Source organism: Balaenoptera physalus (assembly GCF_965194825.1).
Source record: "Balaenoptera physalus genome assembly, chromosome: X".
NCBI classification, from domain to species: domain Eukaryota; kingdom Metazoa; phylum Chordata; class Mammalia; order Artiodactyla; family Balaenopteridae; genus Balaenoptera; species Balaenoptera physalus.
Window position 1 is genome coordinate 32,204,760 of NC_138903.1, and position 25,688 is coordinate 32,230,447.

A 25,688-nucleotide genomic window follows, 5' to 3' on the forward strand; every position below is an offset into this window, starting at 1 on the left:
AAAATGACTGACCACAACAGCTATCGTAGTGTTGCCAAACACAAGTTCCTGTGCCCGACGCACGGTGAGGCCAAACAAACGGAAACATTCAAGTTTGGAGCAGAGAACGATTTATGGCAGGGCCAAGCAAGGAGAATGGGTGGCTCATGCTCCAAAATCCTGAACTCCAGGATGGTTTTGAGGGAGAAGTTTTTATAGTCAAAATCTGGGGAGAGGGCTGCAGGGTGTGTGACTTTGTTCTGATTTGTGGGTGGTGAGGTAACAGGGCAGTGCTCTAGGACTCTTGTGCTCAGCCTGAAGTTACCATCTTCCACCTGGGTGGGGGCCTTAGTTCCTGTAGAAGAACTCAAAGATGTATCTGTCATGTATATTCCTTGAGGAGGAACCAGGATCCTGCTTTAATGCCTGCACTATTGTTTCTTGACTGCTCCTCCTTTGTTTCTGCATTCCCTCCCTTCCCTGATTAGCAACTGTTTGAATCTGCCCTTTGGAATTCAGGGAAGGTCAAGTAGACTGGATGAAGCCTGTTTCCTACAAACAAGAAATGGGACCATGGAAAGGATTGGTACCCAGGAAGGCCCCACAGGGTCCTGCTCAGTTTCAATAAGTTTTTTGTTTTTACTACTATTCCATTGTGATATTTACTCACTTCCCTTTAGCTCTCCATTTGCTAACTGAGATGGAAGCACTTTACAGGCTACTTGAGAATTCTTGGGCCTGAAGATGGGTTAAAATGATCTGAAGTGAAGTGAGTGACATTTAAGACTCAAGTGACCATCTTCATGCCAAGGTTAATTACATTTGGGATGAAGACTGTGAAAGAAGTTGAGGAACTTCTTTGTCGAATAAAGCAGGGGAGGAGCATACTGTGTGAGAGGTTGTACACAAAGGAATTTAAAATTCAAACTGATGGGAGATGTAGGTAGAAGGTAAAGTGCAGCCTTCAAGAATGGGTACAACAGTGAAACATAGAAAAAGAGACAGGACATTTATGTTGGGACTCTCTGATCCATTGAGCAAATGTGTGTTGAGTATTATGGCAGAGGTTTTGATAGTGGACTGTGGATATGGATGGCCTGGATTGGAACCCTAGTTCTGTCAAGAGGCATGACTTCAGGTCATTTACTTAACGTGTGCCTCAGTTTTCTCATCCGTTAAATGAACTTAACAACCCATGTAAAGCCATCACATTAGTGCTTGATGTGAAAACTATCGAGGATTAACCAATATTACTATGGTCATTATTGTTGTTATTGTTTTAACATTTCATTACCACTGCTAGGCAATGATGCATGATCTAATAAATGAGAGATGAATAAGACAGAGTGTCCATTCTCAAGAAGCTCAATCTAGTGCAGTATTTTAAATCATTGATTTAAAAGCAAAAAATTTCTTACATACATTTCTAAAATGTAAAAGATAAATGTAAGGTATGTAAAATATAAGTGAATTGTTGCCATTAAAGTTGTAATAGGGATCCAATTAGGAGATGTTGTTGTAATGTTTATTTGTTTTCTAGTTATCTAGTCATTAAGAATAGAGTTTGTGGCTTGGGGTAACCCAGTGCTTCCTAGTATTTTGCTGAGATGTTTTCATAATCAGGGTGTAAGAAGTTTCCTGTCTCTGAACTAATTTCATTATGTGTGATTTCCAATCTTTTACAGTCCAACAGAAAAATATGCAAAATATCCAAGAAACTTAAACAAATAAAATCTTAACTACAAAAAATTAGGAACTGAAAAGTCCCATAGATCTAGTACATAAGTATTAGTGACATAAGAATTACTGATATCAGAACTATATTCATATACCCACGGGCTCTATAGCGCATCTCTATAATAGGTTCATGAATAATAAGGCTTCTTTATTAACAGTTTTAAAAATTAACATGTTAATGTGCAGGAGGAAAAGTAATTTTCCCTCTACCCTTCTAGGTTATTGGCTGAGACACCCTGTAATAAAAGATTAAAAAGAGAAAAACAGAAGTTTAATAACATGTATACCTCCTGAATACATGGGAGAGCCCTAGGAAAACTGGGTAACTCTGAAATGGCCCAGGCCACCACCTTAAATACCATCTTTAGCTAAAGACAAAGAAGATGGTGGTGGGGGGTGGGGAGTGGGGGGTGGGGAGCCAGTTTGGGGAGGTAACCAGGAAAAGCACAGTAAACAAGGGTAAGAGTCACCCTTTTCTTCCTGGTACAGAGGGGGAGACACCCTTACAAATGGACATTTCCCTTATAAATGTAAATGTCTCTTACAAAATGGGAACTTGTACTCAGTTTTCAGATCTTATCCTGTATCTGCTATTTTTTTTAAAAAAAAAGTAATCAAATTACCTAAAGTAATCCTCATGCCAAAAAGGCATATTTTGGAGTGATATAGTTTCTTCCCCTTCATTAGTAAGGAAGCTTTGTGTTATTTATAGCAGAAACTTAAAATTCGGTATAATTCTAAAAAGCAACTGTTTTTAGAAAACTATGACCCATTCTTCTGTATTTCTTAAAGTTGAGGCACAGAAACCAAGTCCGGGATCTTCAGGAAAAAAATGTTTATGGTGTTAAAAAACAAAATTCAACTGAGTAAATCTGAAGATCTAATTTGCTTTATTCAACAATATGTGAATCAGGAAGCATTACATCTAGCAAGTAGAAAGGTGCTCCAAGGAGCTGTACAAAATGAAGATTTTTAAAGGCAGAAAGGGAATGGGGCAAGAAAGTAAAAACAAAAGAAAGGACTATTTCAGGCAAGGTCACCTTCCTTTGGGGGAAGGGTGGGAGTCTGTCATGTAGATTACCTCACTAGTGTTGATCAGGAAATTCCAGACTGGTTTAAAATTTCACTTGTGTAAAGACTAAAACTGCAATTATGTTAGGTATGAAGTTGTGGTTTGCTGACATGGGGCTTAGCACAAGTGACTCCATTTGGGCCCTGTGGTTTCTTTTTTTAAACAATGGACATCAGTGAGCTATGCAGTTTGTTCTTCTTCAATACATTCTGCTATTTTTTTTTTTTAAACAAGATCCAAGCAGAACATTAAGGCTATGCCTGGAACTGAGGAAAAAACATCATTGATGAATGGCTCTATGCATGGATAATAAAAGTAATAGCCATCATTTATTAAACTTCTGTCACATCAGATTTCAATCACATCTCTTAAATGAACTTGGAAGAAAGCTTTAACCAGAAATGGGGACGATTTAGATTGGTTTTCAGGAGGGAGAAGGTCAGACAGAAGCCTGGGGTCTAGAACTATATTTCCTAGGGGAATAGAAAAAACTACAAGTATACTCTCTTGATAATGAATGAGATGGGCTGATGGATTGGGAGATTTAGTCCCAGGCCAGATGTGGTTGTCTGCCCTTGACACACAATAGCACGTGCTGGTTGTGAAAGCAGTCATCACCACTTGGGGAGAAGTCATTACCTAACAGTGGTAGCACAGTGTTCCATTACTCTCTCCATTATTGAACTGAGGTTCGGCTGCTTACTGCTGGAAAGCCAATACTCAAGAGACAAGTGTTGCTTGGAAAAGAATGTTTGCTTTGTTTAGGAGGTCAGCAACCAGGGAGAAGGTGGACTCATGTCCAAAACCCAACTCTGAAGATTCTGCTTGACCGTGGAAGTTTTTAAAAGGGAGAAAGGGGAAGTTAATTGCAGTTAATCATTTGGGGAGGGGGTCAGAATCTTTGTTATCGTACACTGTGTGCAGACTTTCTTCTGATTGGTTGGTGGTGAGGTAACAGGGCGGTGCTCTAGGGATCTTGTGCTCAGCCTGAAGTTACCTTCCTCCACCTGGGTAGGGGCCTTAGTTGCTGCAGAAGAGCTCAAAGATATTGTTATGTATATTCCTTGAAGAGGAACCAGGATCCTGCTTTAATTACTGCACTATTGTTTCTTGACTGCTCTTCCCTTGTTTCTGCTTTCCCTCCCTTCCTTGATTAGCAACTGTTTGAATCTGCCCTTTGGAACTCAGGGAAGTTCAAGGAGGCTGAATGAAGCCTATTTCCTACAAACAAGAAACAGGGGACATGGAAAGGATTTGTACGTGGGAGGGCCCCACAGGGTCCTGCTTGGTTTCATCTCCTCTGTCGTTATGCATGTATGCAAGCTTCTCCAGGCTCCACTGGAATCCTTGGCCCCTGTCAAATGAGGAGAAAGCCTGAGCAGGGGTGGCATTGGCCTTGAGGAAGGCAGAAATATGAACAGACAAAGGACTCTTCAGGAAGCTCACAGGGCCTCAGAGCCATGTCCATCCCCCAAAGGCAGCATGGGAAGGGGAAGGCAGCATGGGATGGCAAATATGAGACACCTCAAAAATCCCCTCCCTTTTAGAGCTAGAGACAAGAAACAGGAGGAGCCCAGACTCAGGAAAATAGATGTGTTATAAATATATATCCAGCCTATAATCTTAAATTCAGGTTTTACACAGATCCCTGTCACACAGACAGCTACCAGCATATTAGTTATTATTATAGTTTTGCCATTATGATGTTCAGACCTAATTGCTTAATGATAGAATTATCTAGATTTCCTTTGTGAGACAAATCTTTTTAAATACCTGCTTTTAAACTGACTTTCCAGTTTACACACGTTTGTTCCCTAGTACTGACAGATATGGTTTGTGTAGTCTCAGGGATTCATGAGCAGCACTGACATTGTACTAGCAGAGTGATCTGAATAGAGACAAACATTTGAATTATACAGACTGAGGGAGAAGTAACAAGTCACTGAGCCTGTCCTATCCTTGAGCAACCCTAGCAAAATAATGTTCTGTCTTAGTCGTCCCATATGCAATAATAAAGCAGGGTTTTATTTTGAAAGTACGTCAAAAATTAAAGATGTCAGCTATTGCTGATGATGGGCGAGGATAAAAGTTGAAGCAATTAGTCAAATTTGACTTTTAGAAGAAATACAGAAATGCTGGTTGCATTAGATAATGCAGTGTTGAAGCAGTAGCTTCAACTTGTTATATATGATGTGAATGGGCCTCCTGCAGTTATAGTGAGGAAACAGAAAAATAGGGAGTTTTCTGAAATGACTTTGGTGGATGCTCTGGTCTATGCAAAATATGCTTATCCAATTAAAAAAAAACAAAGCATTAAAGAAAATTGGAGAGTCATCTTAATTGAAGTTCGGGAAATGTATAACTTTTCAAGAGAAGTACAATTCCAGAGACACTCAGCAGGTATTCCTCTATCATCATTACTTCCATTTCATTACAATCAGCTAAGTTCATCTTTAACCTCACTAGAGTTATAATATTCTATAAGATTGGGTATGAGAGTGGCAAAATTCGTTTCAATCGATTTACAGAAAATGTATCCTATATTTATAGAATCATTGAGAGTTTTCAGAGATTGATTTTTTTGTTTGTTTTGCTTACAATGTACCATACTTTATGGGGGAAATGATATGCTGGAGTTATGGTCACAATATTGGAAATGCAAGAACCTAAGACATCCCCATCTAGAATATTAAGGGCATGTATTACCTCTAGTTATTTCATTTATTGCCAAATATACTGAGTCCCTACGTTTGTTACATATCCCTAATGGGGGATAGTAACAAATAGAAGTGTAACAAATAGTTCCTGTATTCAAGTAGCTTGGACTCTACTTGGGAAAATGAGCCATGTAGGCAAATGCCTGTAAAAAAAGAACCAATTAAAATTTGAAAAGATACCATATATCAACAACTAAATAAATGCTATAGAAAATAAGGATTTTAGGAACTCACAGGAGAAAGGAATCTATGAGGTGGACTGGTCAAAGAAACAGTAGAAGCTTATACTTTAAAAGAATCACTCTGGCTATTCCAAGAATAGACTAGGTAGAAAAAGAACAGTGAAGAAACTTTGCAGTAATACAGGCTGAAGATGTTGGTTGTTAGATCAAGATAGCAGTAGTAGTAGTGGTCAAAAGTACTTGGATTTTGTTTCTATTTTGTAGCTTACGTCGACAAATTTGCTAATGGATCAGATGGGGAGTATCAAAGTTTGCTCAAAGTTTCTTGGCCTGAAAGAATGCAATAATAAAATTGCCATTTACTGAGATGGGAGGACTTATTTAAAAAATCACTTTGGGGAAAAATTCAAGAATCTGTTTTTGGGCATATTATTGATAAAGATGAATATTAGCATACAAATAGTGATGTTGAATAGGTAATTGGTTATATGAGCCTGAAGTTCAGGGAAGAAGCCTAGACTGCAAGTAGGATTTTTGGTTTCTCCAGAGTACAGATGGTAAAGTCATTAGACTGGTGAAATCACCTAGAGAGGGAATGTGGATAAAACAAAAATCTAAAATTAAGCCGTGGGGCATTACAATGTTACAAAATTAGGGAAACAAGAAAGGATAACTGATGGAATCTGAGAAAGAGTGGCAGTAACAGAGGAGGAAATACAAGAAAGTGTGATGCTTTGAGGGTGATATGAGCACAGTGGTTCAAGAAAGAAGGAGTGGTGAACGGTACCAGATGATGGACACAAGTTAAGTGAGATGAGGAGTAAGAATTGATCTTTTATTGAAAGTGTGGAGAGAGTACAACAGCCCAAGAGGCAATGGTACTTGGATGCCTCATCTCAGGGGATGTTGAAGTCATGGAGAGCCATGCCAGGGATGGTACAGGGGAGTGACATTGAACTAGGTGCTAAGAGGGAGTTATTACAGTGTCTTCAAAATGACAGTATCAAGAAAGAGTAGAGGTGGGAGACAATATAGAGTGAAGTTACCTGCCCAACACCAGGCCCAGTGATCTCGGAGTCATGGGGATGGGAGGTTTAGTACTCCTCCTCCAAGGGTTTAAATGTCTGTAATACCCAACCAAACACTCCCCCATGAATTTTTAAGTACCCTCTAAGAGGGCTATTATGACCCCTGGTTGAAAACCACTGGACCTAGTTCCAAAGCTCATTTGCTCGCTTTTTGTTGGCGCTGCCTCAGCTCTGTGACCTTTTCAAACTTGTAAAGTTCTATGCACATCTACACCGAGATTATTTTTACATAGCAGCAACAGTCTGTTTTAATTGGGGTTGGCATGGTTTCCGGGAAATTCTCCTTTTTTCACCTGATGTTTTGCAAGACTTCTGTTTTATTGATTTACATTTTTAGCCATGGACTCCTTTGTTCAAACAAGTTATATAGAAGACAAATGAATAAAACAAATGAAATAGAGCTTTTATTTTTAAATACTAATGGTTTGTGTGTGTTTTGGTGGGGGGGGGGGGTTGGGGGAGAGAATAGGGTAGCAGTTTTTTAAAATAACAACCTTAACAAAAGATTACACTCCGAAAGAAGAATTGCAGACCCAGTATGTGATGACAGATATTTATAGAAATTATCCCTTCCTCTATGTGATATTCCTTAAATTATACTGTTCAGCAGGATACCTATTCTGCCAACATCTGCCAAAGCTAATGCTGGAGATACCTCTAATGGGACAGGGATGCTTAATAGCTTTCTCGGTGATTTTGGTATTGAAAAGATAGCTGGCAGATCTCCTGTGTTCTTTAGTCTACTACAGATCAGAATGGTCTGAATCTGAAATTCACAGAACACTAAGCTAGAGTAGGGATGTGAATAGGGGTATTTCTATTGAAATGGAGCTGGAGGGAGGTGACAGAGACAATCCTTGACCAAACTTTAGACAGGTTCCTCTGTGCCCTCTTCTCAGCTAGGACTTGACCTTGGGCTTCCACATCCATCCTTGCTGAGTCCAGTCCTAGCAAGAATCCTGCTAAGTTGGTTTAGAGAGAATCTTCCACCCTTGCTATCTCATCACTTTGGCCTGCCTTCAGTAAGAATCCTGTTAAGTCAATTTAGCAAAAATCTCCCTACCCTTGATGTCTCCTCTTAGTAATTCTTCATCTGCTGACCCCGTCACCTTGCTCTTTGTCTATAAATTCCCACTTGTATTTGTAATTGAGCTCATTTCTATACCGAATTATCTTTTTCCCTATTGCAATAGTTTCTGAATAAAATTGGTCTTTACCACTTTAAATAGTATCTAGCTCTGATTCTCTTTAACACTTTCTTGGTGTTGTGTCTCGGATCTGGATTGGAACCACCATCGGATCCTCAGACATGACACCCAGACCTCTCAGCATGCACCAAGGCCTTTTGTCTCCAGTCTGCTTTCTTATTTTGGTATCCAGTGGTGAATCTGATTCCAAATCCCAGTGTTCCAGATAAATATCCATCCAAGCATGGTGAGAACAGATTGATTTTAAGAATCAAATATACTCTAGAAGTTGCATTAGAGTCTCAGGCAAATAAAAGCTAGTCCTAGGCCTCTCTGTCCATAAGTATAAAGATATCATTAGTCAAGAACATGGAATATTCTTAAATTATTAAAAACCACCCCCCCTTCTCAAACTCTTGCTGACTATATGCTTAACCACTACACTCTAATACTATCCACTTTCTTTCTCCCTGGCAAAGTTTACTAGACACTCATTTGAGCTGCAGTGGCCCCTCTGGGGTTTCTGGAATATCCCCAAATTAATCCACCTGAAAGGAGCCCTAGAGTAAAAGGTACAAAAATCTTGGACACAAAGTGGTCTGCTTATTTCTCTTGGTATGAAGAAGCTGAAAAATGGCTAAATAATTCAATCCTCCCTCAAACTATTGAAATTTCTACAGAAAAAGTTTTTCTGACCCAGTAAGCTGTCTAGACTCCCTTCCCCTTGGCACCCAAATATTTCCCTCCTAGTTCTCCTCTGAATCCTTCTTTTCCCCAGAATATCCTCCATCATTCACACCCCAGCCCTTCAACTCCCTGTAACCATGAAGTTCACAAGGCCCCCATCTTTTGCACGTGAAGCCTAGGGACCTTGGTTTTGCTTTGAATTACATGCCATCACCAAGGGCTTCTCTGACTTCCGAAAGGAAAGGGAAAGATTTACTGAACAATTTAGAATTGTTCTAGGAACATGTTCTTCTGGATTCCCCAATTTATATCAACTTATACACCTATTGGTTGGACCTGGAGATGCCTCCCTTTGGTTTAAAAAGCCAAAAGGCCCACCTTTAAAGACCTTCAGAGGTCTCAGACTACTCGATTCCCATTGGAAACTGAGGGAAGTAAAAGAAAAATTACTAGGGGGCATTCCACAACAAAGAGATAAAACTATGGCTATCACCATTGATTGAAGAGAACATGGAAAGGCATTCAGAGCTAGAAATGACTTCCCAAACAGCCTCTGACCACAAACTTCATAAATGGTGTCAGACCAGAGCTCCATGACACATTATAGGAAAATATTAACTGGCAAAATGCAAACACATCTGAGGTCCAGACATTAGCCCAGCATTACGAAAACAGTGTTTCTGAAAACGGAGAATACACAATGCAACCTTATGGCCTTGCAATTAAAACAGTCAGAAAAACCTGAAAAATTTAATCTATGGCAAGCTGCAAAATCACAGTTTCTCACTCATCAAGACACTTGCCAAAATTTTAAGGAAAAAAGACACTGGGTCTGGGATTGTCTAGACCTCAAGAGGAGGGGGAAGCCCGAGTCTTTTTCTCATCAGAGCATGACTGACTCTCCTCGGAGGAAGTAAGTGCCCACTGCCCTCAACTATCACTAAACTTGCAAGAGAAAAATAACCCTGCAAGTTGAAGGGCACCCCACCAAGTTTCTCATTGATATAGGAGCAGCATGTTCCACTTTTAACATCACTTCATTTCCTGTCCCCCTTCCTCAGAGTCCAAAACTTTAACAGTGATGGGTTTGATAATTTACCTCATGATTTCTTCTGTTGCAACCTCTTAATATTTCTACAGGACCTTTTAAAGCTCAAAACAACTTCCTTCTCAGTTCTACCACCCAAGTAAATCTGTTAGGGAGGGATCGTCTCATGAATTATGGTATCAAAATTTATTGTGCCTCTAAAAGACTCCTTCCTACAGGTCCTCAACTCCTCCCCTTCATGTGTATGTCCCCTAAGGGCTTTGTCCAACTTGCCTGAGTTTCTTTGCCCCCTTCAGCCTAACACTTATTTGAGCGAAGATTTAAATCAACTGTTAGATAAAATTCTTTCTTATTTATGGGCAACAAATTCCACTAATATTGGACACATGCAGGATGCAGAATCCCTCAAAGTGGAAATATATTCTTTCACACTCTTCCCCAGGATTCCTCAATATCATCTAAAACCAGAAGGACTTGAGAGGCTTTGCCCAATGTTCCAGACTTTATTAGACAAAAAACTTTGTCTTCACTTTTGGTCCATGCAATACTTCCATTTTGGCTATTAAGAAAACTAATGGGAAAGGATATCAGTTAGTTCAAGGTCTAACATCTGTCAATAAAATTGTCAAATTTAGATTTTCCTTGTTGCCTAATCCTAACACTCTCCTCTCTGCTATCCCTTACAGCACCCAATATTTCACAGTCGTTGATTATGTTCAGCATTTTTGTATTCCCTTTCACAAGGAATCCTAACACTTGCTTGCCTTCACTGGGGAAACCAACAATATACCTGGCCTGTTATGCCTCAAGAATTTACTGAGGCCTCTACCTTCTCTTGCATACCCTGAATGTCAATTTGAAAGACTTAAAAAAAAATCCCAGGAGACTCCACAGTAATCCAGTACATAAATGACTCCCTTATATGTTCTGACAGTTATGACAGGTCCCTTCTGGACACTGAATACCTTCTTAAGACATTAGCAAGAATGGGTCACAAGATGTCTAGAGACAGAATTCAGTTATGCTCTCTGTATGTCTGATATCTTGGTCATGACATCTCAGCCACAGGAAAAACTATCTCCGCAGACCAAGAATTTACCATCCAACATTTTTTTTGTCCCTGAAACAAAATGACATCTGAGAGATTTTGGGGGTCTTGTGGGATATTATAGGGTGTAGATACCTAATTTTCCTATGATTGCTTCACCTCTCTATGCTGTGACTAGGGAGTCATCCCCAGACCCAATAATCTCGAATCTCCTCTCCGAAGATGCTTGTGAGAACCTTATGGGATCTCTGCTTTCACCTCCCACCCTTGGACTTCCCAATTGCTCTCTGCCTTTTCCCTTGTTTGTTGATGAATGAGAGGGTCATGCCATTGTAGTATTATCCCAGAGGCCTAGTGGATACCAGAGACCCATGGGGTATTATAGCTTGGCCTTAGACCCAGTAGCTGAGGCAGCCCTCTTGCCTGTGAGCTGTGGCCACAACTGCCAGAATTGTCCATGCTACCTCTGATTTAGTATTAGGTCATCTGCTTGACATAAGTGTTCCTCATGGTATATAAACCCAATTTCTTAATGAATATACACAGTACTATTCCACATCTTGACTTACTATTTCTTCTTCTCTCTCATCACCATATATTCCTGTTAGAAACTTAACCTTGCCACCCTGTTTGCTTTACCCACTGACAGAACCTCCATGATTGCTTCACTAATACCAGATAATTATCTTATTGTAGGCTAGATTTATCAGAAAACTTCCCCCAAGTTGATCTCATTATTTATGTTCATGGTACCTCCCTCCAGAAGGAATATGGGACCTTCCAGGTTGTGTATGCCCTCAATGATCAACACAAGTCTCTTGAATATAAAGCCCTGCTAAATGTTAAGTCAGCTCGGATGGCTGAATGAATTGATATCACTCAGACTTGCATAAAAGCAGAGGGAAAGAAGGTTAACATTTATACTGACAGCCGCTATGCCTTTAGGGTAGTTTATGATTTTGGTATGTTATGGAAACAAAGGATTCATGACAACAGCTGGTATCCCAGTCAAAAATAGACCCGAAGTAATAGAACTTTTAGAAGCATTGTTATTACCCCAGCATATTGCTATGGCTAAAACTGAGGGGCATAGTATAAAAAACTTAAGCAAGGCCCAGGAAAACAAATTGTCTGATAAATATGCTAAACTAGCAGCCTCTTCCCATACCACCTAAGATATTCAAGTGGCTTCCGACTTGGGGCTATGCCTCTGGAGTCTGTTTCAAGGCCCTGCCTGGTGGAATTATTCACTTTTCCTTGAAGGAAACAAATTCTTTAGAACGACTCCCAAGGAAATAATAACAGATATTTGCATGACTCATATAACAGCTTCAGCCTCAAAAAGAACTGGATGGGAAAAGTGGGATGTTCAGTCTACTTGGATAGGCTTTGGAAACACCAAGATGGCCACTGGATGGCTCTTAAGTCTACTGCCCAAGTCATTGTGTATAGTTTACATGATATGACTCACCACGGAAAGGACAAAATGCTGGATATATTAGACAAACAATAGTTTGGGCCATTTAGCTTTTATTTGAACCAAGTAGTTGCCACTTGCTTCATATGACAGAAACATAATCCTGGAAAAACTGTGTGTCCTTTGTGGAGCAAGGAAGGGAAGTAGATCTTCCCCCACCAGACTTTCCTTCATTTGCAAATAGATTACATCAAATTACGAAAAGCACAAGGCTATCCATGTATACTACTCTAATCTGCATGTTTTCTAAATAGTTAGAGGCTGTCCCCTGCCACAATACCTCAGCAACATCAGTTGCCAAAGTTTTTGTAGAATGAATCTTCCCCTCTACTATATCTAGTGACAGAAGATCACATTTCATTGACAGAATTATACAGGAAATTGAAAAGGCAACACGCATTAGTCAAAATCTCCGCTGCTCCTACCATTCTCAGTAATCAGGCACCATAGAAAGAGCCAACAGTACCTCGAGACCAAACTAGCTAAAATATCTGAAGAATGGGACTTACTATGGCCATGAGAGCTTCCTATTGCTCTTATGACTCTCAGAATTTCACCCCTATCTATGCATAAACTATCTCCTTTCGAAATTATCACGGGAAGGCCCATGAGGATGCCTTATTCATTTTGGACTGCAGAAGATTCTATCTTGACACAGTCTGTCATCCTCAGACACTCTCAAGGGTTAATAAAATATACTCAATCCTATATCAGCAAATGAAGGCTGCCTTCCCCTTAGAATTTCCTGATTATCCTTTACATGACTTACAAATAGGTGATCTGGTATTCTTGAAATGCCACCACTGGAAAACCCACCTTGAGCCCAGATGGAAGGGATCTTATTCCAGTTTACTCTGCTAAAACTCCTGTCAAATTATCAATTGTTCAACCTTGCATTCATGTTTCACAATTAAAGAAATACAAGAGCTATTCAGACTGGAGAAGTATTTTAACCAGAGACCTGAAACTGAGGCTATATCAGGAGTTCCAGAAGCAGACAACAGTCAGAAGCAGACAGTCATCCCAAGAACCTCCGAATAAGTAGACTGATATCATAAGGTAGTCAGCTTCTGCCCAAGGGTCACAGAACAAGACTCACCTGGATTCCCCTTCCTTATCCCCTGCTTCTTTTTCCTTGTCATTTGCCTAGAGACTCTCCTGCTCTTTCCAACTCTTTTATCAAGATGTGTTTCTACCCACAATAACTTTCTACCTTCAACATGACCTTTCCTCACCTTAAACTTCATTTTTCTGCCCCTAAATTTAAGATTTTCTGCTCCTCCCTCTACTCCTTCCCCTTTTCCTACCTCTCAGTAAGACTTTTTCACCCACAGAACCTTTGGCAACCCTGGGCCAAACTTCACTAAAGTGAGCATTACTCCATTGTAGCAGGCCTGCATATCCTTAACTCTTTTCTCATTGAAAGGTGGACCCTATGTTCCTTCTCTTCACTGTAACCAATAGAATGTGGCTGAAGTGATGCTGCCTAACTTCTGTGTCTAGGTCAGACAATGTCCTGTGTCTTCTGCCTGGTTCTCTTGGGATACATACTCTATGGGAAACCAGTCATCATGTAGAAAATGCATCTACCTGAAGGATGAATACATATTAGACTATATGTAGGCATTTTTTGTTGACAGTCCCAGCTGAGCTGGCAGCCAACGACCAGCATAAACTGCCATTCATGAGAGTTAGCCAGTCAAACCTTAACGTAACTGTGGACATGACCAACAAGGGATTGCAACCCTAATTATGAAAGAACCTCAATAATTAAAATGCACCAAAAATGCACCCCAAGCCTACACATTGAATGTAGTTAAAGGAGGAAAATCCCATTTGCTACTGAATATTTTTTAGTCTACCAGTATCAGTATGTATAAGGCTTGCATTATTACATTCTCAGAGCCAAAGTTATACAAAATTAAAGTCTTTATAAAATATTCTGCTGGCACTCTGGATTACTTGGTAATTCTAAGTAATTCACTCAGTATAAAAGGATTATCAGAGTTCAGGGCAGAAGAAACAGTTTTCTTTCATATTTTGAATTCCTTTGACATATATGATTTGATATCATAGAATTCCTGATAAATGCATTCTTTCCCTAGGAAAATGTTTATGGAAAATTAATGAAGTAGGTCTATTTCATATTTCTTTTGAGAATGTTTTTAAAATTAGTACTTGCATAAATACCCCAGAATAAAAGATAAAAGTTGCTTCTAATTTGAAACAAACACCTCACAGTATATTAGGAATATTAATTAAAAATGAACTCAGCCATTAAGTATGAAACAAAATTATTGCTTTCTTTTTGTTTCTTCCATACAAATATTTTGTCATACTTGCTTCTTTTATTCTCTTAAAAAGATACCAAGGGCATAAGGAAGCAGACGTTATTACATCAGAAACTGAATCTTGTGTCATATATTTTCCAGTGGTACCCATAACTAAGCTACCACAAGGACATTAAAAACATGAAGATGTTCAGTGAAAATATGAAATTAAACCAAATGCCAATCTGAAGAAATTAATTTGTAATTGTCTTAGTGTTCTCTTAAAGGCCTAGGGAATGTAGAAATGTAATCTGAAAATCAACTTGGAATTGGATTGAGAAGAAATGAATAAATGTAGGAGAATAAAGAAAGCAAAAGTTGAGCTTCTAATTTATTACTCTGAAAAAACTGATCAAGACATGGATTCAAAATTATCACTTTTATCATAGAAAATAATATGTTCAGCATATCTGTAAAATATTAACATTAGTATTATTACTACTACAGTAGAGTCTATCAAAATTAGGATGTACCCCCCAAATTGAAAGCAAGTCTTACTGGCATCTGAATTAAATTATATATTCAGTAGGATGTGATATGCCCCCGTTCTTCCTCATCTTCTTTCTGAACCTAAATATGGGCCTGTGTTCTATGTCTCCAGTTAACTAACTCCAGGCAGAGTTCCCAGTCACATTTAAAGACAAATTAGACTAATGAATTTTTTTCAACTTAAAAATAATCACGATAGCATTCTTGCAGAAAAAAACATTTCATTTCAAATCTTCATTGAGAGTTTTCCTTTGTGTCAACCAGAATTTTGAGACTTGTGTTGATTTCAATCTCTTATCACTGATGATTGAGTTACTTAGTTTTATCTGTCAAAAGCAATCACAAGGAGGCAATAGAGGATGGAACTTGTGTTATTTTAATAGAAATTATTTGGTTGCTCTGTTTGTTTTCATCAAATTACATGCAGTATACTATTACAGGATGATTAATTAACAAGGGCACAATATAATAGCTCAGTTACTCTGAACTCTATGGATTATTTTCTACAACCAGGAAAGAATAAAGAAAATTTTACTTGTTAAAGACCCATAAAAGTTATGAAATCAGTTTATTTTATTATATTTTAGGTGGAATACATCTGGTATATGTTTAGTTTATTTTCACCTACACTAGAAACTTGTGATGTAGAACATCTAAAATACACTCCTACTAGCAAACGCTCTGAACAAAATCCCAAGTGTTATGTAGGCCAGATGAACATACAGAACTGAATGAAGGAAAATCAATTTCCTACCCAAGAGGCAAATTTCTCAGAGTAAACAAGTATAGTACAGTCTGCTGACTGCCAAATAAGTAGAAATTCATTTTTGCACTCCTGATTGCAAAGGGAATATTTTCAACCTGAACAAACTGGGAAAGTTATGCAGAACATTTCATCAATTAGTGAAGGAGCAGAGCTCTCATTCATGCCCATAGCTGTGTTTCTTTGGAGCTGATTAACCCATTAAAAAATCCTGTTGTTTATGATAAACAATATACTTTGAAAAGACTTCATATATATAGATGTACTGGCTTTATCTAGTAAATAAGGATAAGGGTTGCCACAACATAAAACAAAACAAACATACAACTTCTTTTTTAAAAATACTTGAAGTTTTTCAAAATCTCTGATTAGAAAAAGTCATTAATTATATATGTCAGTAAATTCCCAGAAACCCAAGAAATATACCAAGGCTCTCTTTTTTCCCAAGAGTACTTCAAGGCAGATTTATATTCAAGGCAGATTTATATGTAACAACAATTAGCATCACCAACTTGTTTGTTAGTTATTGTGGAAACCGAAGTGCTTGGGGATTTTCATTCTTTCTAGGTATACTTATTAAGCATCTCTTACATGCTTCGCACTGTGTTGGTTGTTGGGGATACAGTGGGTGAACAGGGTGACCATGGTTCCTACCCTCATCGAACCCAGGCGCATGATGATAGCAGACATTGCACAAGTAAGGGCAACAACATGGATCATTACGAAAGAGAATGATGGTGTGGTGGTGTTATAGGAACATACTTCTAGCTCTCCAGTATGCTTCCAGAAAGAAACAACATTTAGGTTGAGACCTGAGAAATGAGTAGAAATCAGTAGGTGCCGGGGACACTGATGTTCTGCCCAGGTCACCTTTCATGAATGAAGGACTTACTCCCCCAGCTGATGAGAATGTAGCACAAAGCTGTCAGGCCTCTCCAGGAAGTACCCTCATCTGAAGAGAGCTACGTTATCCAAAGACACCCCTCCTTCCTTGGGGGACTACCTGTTAGTGACTAGCCAAGGGAGAAAGAGAAAAACGAGGCCTTCTTACTCCAAACTGGGATAAATTAGAAGAGTTAAGAGCTTGGATGAATCTTTGTTGGGTTTGCATCACAGAGCAATTTCTCCCTCTGCTAAATTCTGCATTTTTTTCTTTCTCCAATGTGTGTTGATTCCCGAGAACACTCTTTACACCATCTGGCTCTGACTGGCCTCTCCAGCAACTTGCTGCCTTTGACGTTTCCTTAGCTTCGTTTTCTCAGTCACACTGGCCTTCAGTGGTCCCATGTCCATGTCCTGCTCTCTCCCCACCAAAGGACCTTTGCCCATGTGGCTTTTTCTGCCTGCAGTCTTCTCCTCTTCCTTCGCCTTCTTACCTCTCTACAACCCTCAAATCTCTCTTCCTGGTAGAGTTTACCTGACCTACACGGAGGAACCAAATTTCCTTATTATATGTATTCAGAGCACTGTTCACTTCTAGTCTTAGTTATCACAGTTAAACTTTCACATTTTTTGTATGATATGTAGTTAATACATTGATTGACTAAATTAATGAATGATAAAATAATTAATGCCTCACACAGGACAATTTTTAAAAACTTTTTCTTCTGCCAAACCTGGGTGAGATGATTTTAAATCTCCTTATTCTGCTTTTGACGTGTTTCTAGATGCCTTAGAACTTTTCAGTGACCTTCTTACAATGCACAGTTCAGAATGAATCAATTATTGATATGTCTCTGAGCAGCAGTGTTGAAGCTACATGCTTCAAAATATCCAGATTTTTCTTCCTTATTGTTATGACCATTTTTTCCAAATACTTGTGATTTCTACATAATTAAGTTCTTCCTTATGGGATAGAACTAACTACAGAGGGTAGTAACCATTCTGAGTATAAACCCATCAGCGAGACAGTTAATTTAAGCAATAGGGCTAATAGTTGTTACTGCTCTGTCTTGCTTCCTGCCATTTTTTATTATCAGCACAAGGGAGTTACCTCCCATGGCTTATGTCCTGCCAAGTGACCTATAATGTAATTGCTTTTCTCATTTCTTAACCCAAACAAGTTGAGACCTGTTACCACACACACAAAAAGTTATGTCTTATTATCTATTCATATATATTTGCCTGTTCTAAATATTACCCATTATTTTTGAGAAAAATCTTATGGTTTGAGGTTCTGTTTGTCGCATGTGGTATAAATTGATCCAAAGTATTTTTTTGAAAAAAATTAACATAATCCCTACTATAATCTAAATTAATATTTATATCCTGTTCTTTAATAATGACAAAGACTAATAACTTTAAATACTTCTCAAATAGATGAATGATTTTTTTAACCTAAGAAATGACAGTCTTCCACCACGGTCTCTTTTTTCTCAGGTAACCACAATGATTCAGACTTGATTATACTTTTTTGGGGGAATATTAAGGTTCCACACAGCTGTCAAATGTCTACCAGCAAATTACATCCCACCAGTGAAACTGCCTCATTTTTGTTGCTCTCCTCTAAAAGCACACAGAAAGTTGATCACATGTTCATTTTGCTATGAAGATTTTTAAGGTGCAGAGAAATCTTACCCACTTACAGCCTTCTCACAGTTCCAAATAGCCATGTTTAATTTACAATTTATAAAATAGTTTTTAAAAAATGAACAAGTACCCAGATAGATACTGAATCTATAAAGCAGAAAGAATTGAAATATATGAAAAAAGTTATAAACTATGTGTAAATATAGGATATATGTATGTTTTCTTCCTTTTGTGATTTTTAAATACCTGATTAGGTTGATCCTCAAGAATGATCTCTTCATTCTAATTTCATAATTTTATTTGTGAATTGACTAATCAATATTTCCCAAATCTTAATATGAGTCATTTATTCTACTAGGTGTTAGGTCTTGTGCTCTAGGAACTCATATTCTTGTCAGTGAGAGAAATAAATATGATAACAGGTAATATTTGCTGTAGCTGTAACAAAGATCTTATGGGCACAGAGGACTAGAACAGGAGTGTGCGTAATAGTTCTTTATCGAATAAATGAATGAAGAATATTGCCAAAATCAGTTGCCTTCTTACCAGGCCTGAAAAGTGAACTAATCATAGACTCTGGGGGCCCATATACTCATGTTGTTAAGGACTTCTCAATGAAAACTTATCCAGGCTCATCTGCTCCCAGTTTCATTGTGGTAAATAAATTCCAAAATTTTTTTTTTTTTTTTTTTGACAAAGAACAATGTTTTTATTACCTCTAATGATCCTGTAAGTCATAAGTCCCTTTGCTGGTTTCAGGGGACAGGCTTCCTCAGTGGGACAGAAAAACAGGTAGCAGTTGGGTAGTTTAGTTGTTTTTCGAGTGTCGAAGATCATCAAGTTACATGCTTTGTCCCCTGATATGTTTTTTGTTGAGCAGCAAGAATTAATGCAGTCTTCTTGAGTTAATGTGTGTATGGGCTCATTGCCTCTGATTCCCTTGGAAAGAGATGACTGGATGTCAATGACCATATCTTCTAGACTCTTGGTGGGGCAGTTCTGACTGGTGGACAGCCTTAGTGTCAGGAAACAAATTAATAAATAAATTCCACAATTCCACAAATGTTGATTCTTCAAATAGAACATATTGTTTCATGTATCTTATGTCATATGTACACACTGTTCTCTCATCCTGAAATTCCTTCATCCTCCTCCTCCTATATATGCCTTGCAAACAACTATTTAATCTTCAAACCTGAGCTTTAAATGTCTGTTGACTGAAAGAATATATTGAGAAAGTAGGTGGTGAGTTTGCAAATATGAACAATATAAACCCAGTGGAGCTCACGTTCTGTGGAGTTGTGGCAGATTATTTTTGCCAAAGCTGGCTGTAATAATCTTTCAACATGCTCTTGCACAGCACGATTTGGGCACCTCATCCTTTGAGAAGAAGAGTCTAAGACTACATCCCTTGAATCTGGGCAACCTTGTGACTATTTTGACAAATAAAGTATGGTAAAATGATGCTGTGTGATTTCTGAGGCTGAGTAGTAAAAGGAAATTCAATCCTGAGTTATTCATAGAACTCTGATACACTATGTAAGAACTCTGGCTACCTCAAGGCTTCCATGCTTTGAGGAAGCCTGGGTCACATGGGGAGGCCACAGGTGATGATGTGGTAGATGCTAAAATCCCAGCTGACAGCTAGAATCAGCCACCAGATATGTGAGTAAACAAACATCCAGATGACTTCAGCCCCAATCATCAAGTCACTGCCAGCCTTTCAGTCTTCCCAGTTGAAACCCCAGACATGGTGGATGGGAGATGAGCCATCTGCACTCTCTGTTCAAGCTCCTGACAGAATAAACAAACATAATAGAACCATTCTTTTTAAGGCACAAAGTTTTTAGTGGTCTGTTATACAACAATAGTGATAACACAAAGAGTAATACGTATAATTATTATTCTTCCTTCTTGCTGTCTGATTTTCACAAAGCTTCATCTTCTTTGTATTTGTCTTTAGTAACTAGCATAGTACCTCAACTAAATTAACATCTATTGATTACCCGCTATAAGTCAAGAACTTACAGACATTTTTTAAAACATAAAAAATTGCATAGTTCTTTAAATTAATGGCCATATCATAGTTTTGATTTTGGTTTATTTTCTGATATTAAAGGAGAGTGACATCTTATGTTTCTTATATATAAATATAGCAAATTTTTCTAATATTAAAATTATATCCTATTTGACTAAGTAGAACTTTTATCTTGGGGGAATTTTGTTGAATAAATCAAAGAATGAATTATTTCTAAATTATTTTTCATGTATTGATTTCAAATACTAGATCTAAGATTACAAAAGATAATGATTAAATTACAAAGAGAAATTGTATCTGTTGCCTAAGGAATGTTTCTAACTGGCTGAGGATATAAGTCATAGTCATTAAAAGAAAAGAAAGAAGTTTTCATTTCAGTTATAATGAAATAAGTAGATTCAAACCTGTATTCCAACTGAATGCAACTAAAAACCCTGAGTTCATTAAGAAGTTATTGAAATAATCTGAAAAGTAATCATAGCAGGTAAATTGGGGTAGGAAACCCAAACTCAAAGTAATATGATTTAGTGGTGAGTTTGCTATTTGTTTTTTGACTCCATTAGGCTTAGCCCTGGAGCCAAAGACAACCAAAAACCCAGAAGTAAGCACTTCTGAACAGAAATAGCTCCAAGGAATCCTCTCTTTTTCTTGTCCAAGAAATGAGCAAGAGTGCCACTGAGGGTTAGAAAAAGTAGAGAAGATGTGAAGTTTTATTTTAGTTTTTTTACCACTCTTTTCTATCACCCATGCAATCCCAAGGCAGCAAAGGAGGTGGCAATGGTGAAATCATTGGCACAAGACAGGCCTTACAACTCAGAAGGAAGGGAACCTTTTTCTGTGACCAGAGGAAATGTGATACCAAGACTGTGGGGAAAATCCCCATTGCTTTTCCCTCACTCTCCCCTCCCATTCCTTGGAAACAGAGGTAGACACAACCATAGAAGTGTATGAAAGAGCCCCAGTTTCTAACTAGACAGCCACACAAGATGGCCACTTCGAGCTGGGGAATGATAGTGAGGAAGGAGTTCAACAAAGCAGTGACACAAAGTTTGGTATAAACTCAAGGACTCACTACAGAAATGCTATCATTTCAGTATGATTATAAACAGTATATCAAAGGCTTTTAGATTGTACTGTGGGATAGATGACCAGCCAGGTCCAGACTGTCCATTGGGTGGTATATAGAACTGAAGATCACTGCAGATACTTTGAAAAAATGAACTGACCTAAGACTATCAGTCCATAGAATACAGTTTGGAAGTTGCAGTCTATACTGAAATAAAACGTCCTACTAAAATGGCAACAATAACAACAAACAATTTCTATAGAAATTAAACTAGACCTATAGACTGTGATAACATAGTATTCAAAATGTCCAGGATAAAAACTAAAATGACTTAACATAAAAGAAACAGGAAAATTTCAAAAACTTTCAAGGGAAAAGACAATTAACAGAAACCAATACTGACATGAAACAAATGCTGAAATTAATAAAGAGTTTAAAGCAACCATTATAACTGTACTATAAGTAAGAGAAGATACTTTTGAAATGAATTTAAAGGCAAGACATCTCAACATGCAAGTAGGTGTAAAGCAAGAGAACAGTAACAACAATTCACTCGAAGTCCTCAAGAACAGGATGGAAATGACAGAGTAAAGAACCAGTGAACTTGAAGATACATCAATAATAATTGTCCAGTCTGAATAACAAGCAGAAATAAATTGACAAACAAAAACCAGAGCTTCCAAAACATGCGGGGCAACACAAAAACGTCTAACATTTGTGTCATTGAAGTCCTAGGAGGAAAGGAGAAAGAGTTTGCTTCATAAAACATATTTGAAGAAGTAATGCCTGAAAATTTTACAAATTGGGAGGAATACAAAAACTTACAGGCTCCAAAACTCAAATCTTAAGCAGAATTAACCCACAGAAACCTATGCCCAGGAAAATTTATAATCAAACGGCTGAAAACTAAATGGAAATAAAAAGTCTTAAATGTAGCCATAGAAAACTGATGCATTGCATGTAGGGGAATAACAATTTGAAGGACTGTAAACTTTTCATCAGAAACCATGGAGGTCAAAAGGCAGTGCAGATATATTTATGAAGTGCTGAGTGAAAATAAATGTTAACTCATAATTCTGTATCCATAAAATATAAATGCCAGGAATTAAGCTCAATTAAAGACATTCTCAGATGAAGGAAACTAAGGGAATGCTATAAGAAATTTTTCAAAAGAGAAGGAAAAAGATACAGGAGAGAAAATTGGAACATTATGAATGAAGGAAAAGTGACAGAAATGGTATATATCTGGGTAAATGTAATAGACAATTCTTCTCCTTCTGAGTTCTTTAAAACATGTATTATTGTTAAAAGCAGAAGTTACCACTGTGCTTGATGTAGTGTTAAATGTCTGTAGATGTAATTTATATGACAGCTCCAATATAAAGGGGAAGAGTGAAGGGATGTATATTGTGGTAAGGGATCTATATCTCAGTTGAAGTGGTAAACTATTCTATGGAGATTATGAAAAGTAAAATGCATAAAGTAATCTCTAGAGAAACTAGTAGTGTTTTCTTCAAAAATATATAGTGAAAAGGATTATATATTTTTATATATAATATAAAAGGATATACTAAAATATTCAACTAATCTAAAAGAAGGCAAGAAATGGGAAACACAGAAAGAAGAAAAGAAGAAAGAAGAGGAGTAGAAGGAGGAGGGGGAAGAGGAAGAGAGAGGAGAAGAAGAACAAAGAAAAGGAGAAGAAGGAGGAGGAGGAGGGGAAGGGAAGGAGAAGAAGACCACCACTTCCATGACCACCACACCCAGTAGCACCTGAGGGATCAAACAAAATAAATATTAAAATGCTAGACCTAAGTTCAAATATTGTGATTATATAAATGTAAAATGTCTAAACAGACCAATTAAAAGACAGAAATTGTTGGAATTAATTCTAAAACATGTTATCTATAAGAAATCCACTTTAAACATAATGCTATATGTAGGATCAGAGTAAAACGATAGAAAGAGAATGTACCACTCAAAAGCTAAAAACTAATTAAATTAAACTTGGTTGGAATAGCTATATTAAAATCAGGCAAAGTAGCCAAAGGCATTGCATAACAAAAAAGGGTTAATTCACCAAGGACGTAATAATATAAAATGTGTATACATCTAAAAACAGAGCTTCAAAATACATGAAACAAAAATTGATAAAATGGAAAGGAGACTTGGACAAATTCACATTATATTTGGAGAATATATCAACGCCCTCTCAGTAATCAATATAGTAAACAGAAAATCAACAAGGATATATTTGAACTAAAAAAGATTATCAAACACTAACAATGAATCATCCTAAAAGGAAATGAAAAAAAAATTCCTTAACAATAGCATCAAAAATAATAAAATATTAACAACGAATTTAGCAAGGAGGTAAAAGACTTGTACATTGAAAACTACAAAACATCCGTGAAAGAATTTAAAAAGACATAGTAAAATGGAAACATATCCTGTTATCAAGAAACTCCAACTAGAAAAAACACAAAGAAATCTACACCTAGACATATCACAATCAAATTGTGAGAAGACAAAACAGAATCTTGAAAGCAGCAAGAGAGAATTGACTCATCAGATACAAGGGTTTTAACATAAGATGAATAGCTAATGTTTCACCAGAAATAGTAGAGGCCAAAATGCAATGGGATGATGTATTCAAAGTGATAAAAGAAAAAAAAGATTGTAAACCATGAATTCTATTTCCAGAAAATCTACCCTGCAAAAATGAAGAATTTAAGATATCCCCAGATGTACAAAAACAGAGACCCATCACTAGCAGGCATGTCCTATGAGAAATACTAATGGCCTGGGGGTGGGGGGGGGGGTTCCATGCAGGCTGAAATGAAAGGACATTGAACAGTACCTTGAATCCACATGAAGAAATAACACTGGTAAAGGTCCATACACAGTCAAATATAAGATGCTGTATAAATGTATTTTGTATTTTAATGTTTTCTCCTATCTCATTTAAAAGACACCACATAAAGCAATTATGAATCTTTGCTAATGGGCACACAATCTATGAATTTTTATTACAATAACAGCAGAAAGGAGGGGAAATGGAGGTACACAGAAGCAATTTTTTTTGTACAATATTGAAATTAAATTGGTATTAATCCAAACTACATCGATAAAGGTTAAGATGTTGATAGTAATCCCTAGGGCAACCACTAAGAAAATAGCTCAAAAATACCTAGTAGGAGAAACAACAACATTTAAATGGTACACTAGAAAATGTCTATTTAACACAAAACAAAACAGTATGGAAGAATGGAGGGTAAAGAGATACTAATCATACAAAAAACAAATAGCAAAATGACACATATAAACTCTAACTTATCAGTAATTAAATTAAAAGGATTTAAACACACCGATTAAAAGGCAGATAGAATTGATTTTAAAAAGGATGATCCAATGGAGCAGAATAGAAAGCCCTGAAATAAATACACTCATTTGCAGTCAACTGATCTTCAACGATGGTGCCAAGAACACACAACTGGGAAAGAAAGTCTCTTTAGCAAGTGGTACTGAGAAAACTAGATATCCACAGGTAAAAGAATGAAGTTGGATCCTTTATCTATTACAGCCATTTAATTTCTAGTAATAAAAACGTCCTTCCCCGCCCCCAGAATACTTAAGGCTAGATAGTTTCACTAGTGAACTCGTCAGACTCGAAGAAGAAATAACACAGATTCTACAAAAATCTCTTCCAGAAAAAAAGAAGAGGAGGGAAAACTTCCCAACTCATTTTATGAGGCCATAATTATCCTGATACTAAAACCAAAGACAGTATAAGAAAAGTAAAATAAATACCAATATCATTCATGAACGTTGACACAAAAATCATCAAAAATATATTACCAATGAAAATATATGAATGGCAAATAATCACATCAAATGAAGTTCACCGTCATTAACAATTAAGGGAGATACAAAGTAAAACCACAAGGAATAACCCCTACATACCTATTAGACTGCCTAAAATCACCACCACCATCATCATCTAAATAACTGACAATACCAAGTACTGGGAATTATGTGGAGCAACTGGAATTCCCATACTTAATGGTGAGAATGCAAAATGATAAAGCCACTCTGGATAACAGTTTTTTTATAAAATTAAACGTAAACTTACCCAGAAATAGGATCAAAACTAGAGTGAAACAAGTGAGGCATTCATCTGAAGAACAAAATTTAAGGACATGTCAAAAAACTCAGTAATTGCAATAAATATTATTTTAATATTTTAAAATA

The 25,688-nt window shown here is 37.3% G+C and overlaps 1 long non-coding RNA gene across 1 annotated transcript in view; it reads left to right on the forward strand.

Annotated features, from left to right (window-relative positions):
- Positions 1-25,688, forward strand: part of LOC309652666 — an 857,026-nt gene that overhangs the window by 606,523 nt on the left and 224,815 nt on the right. The gene's annotated exons all lie outside the window — the stretch shown is intronic.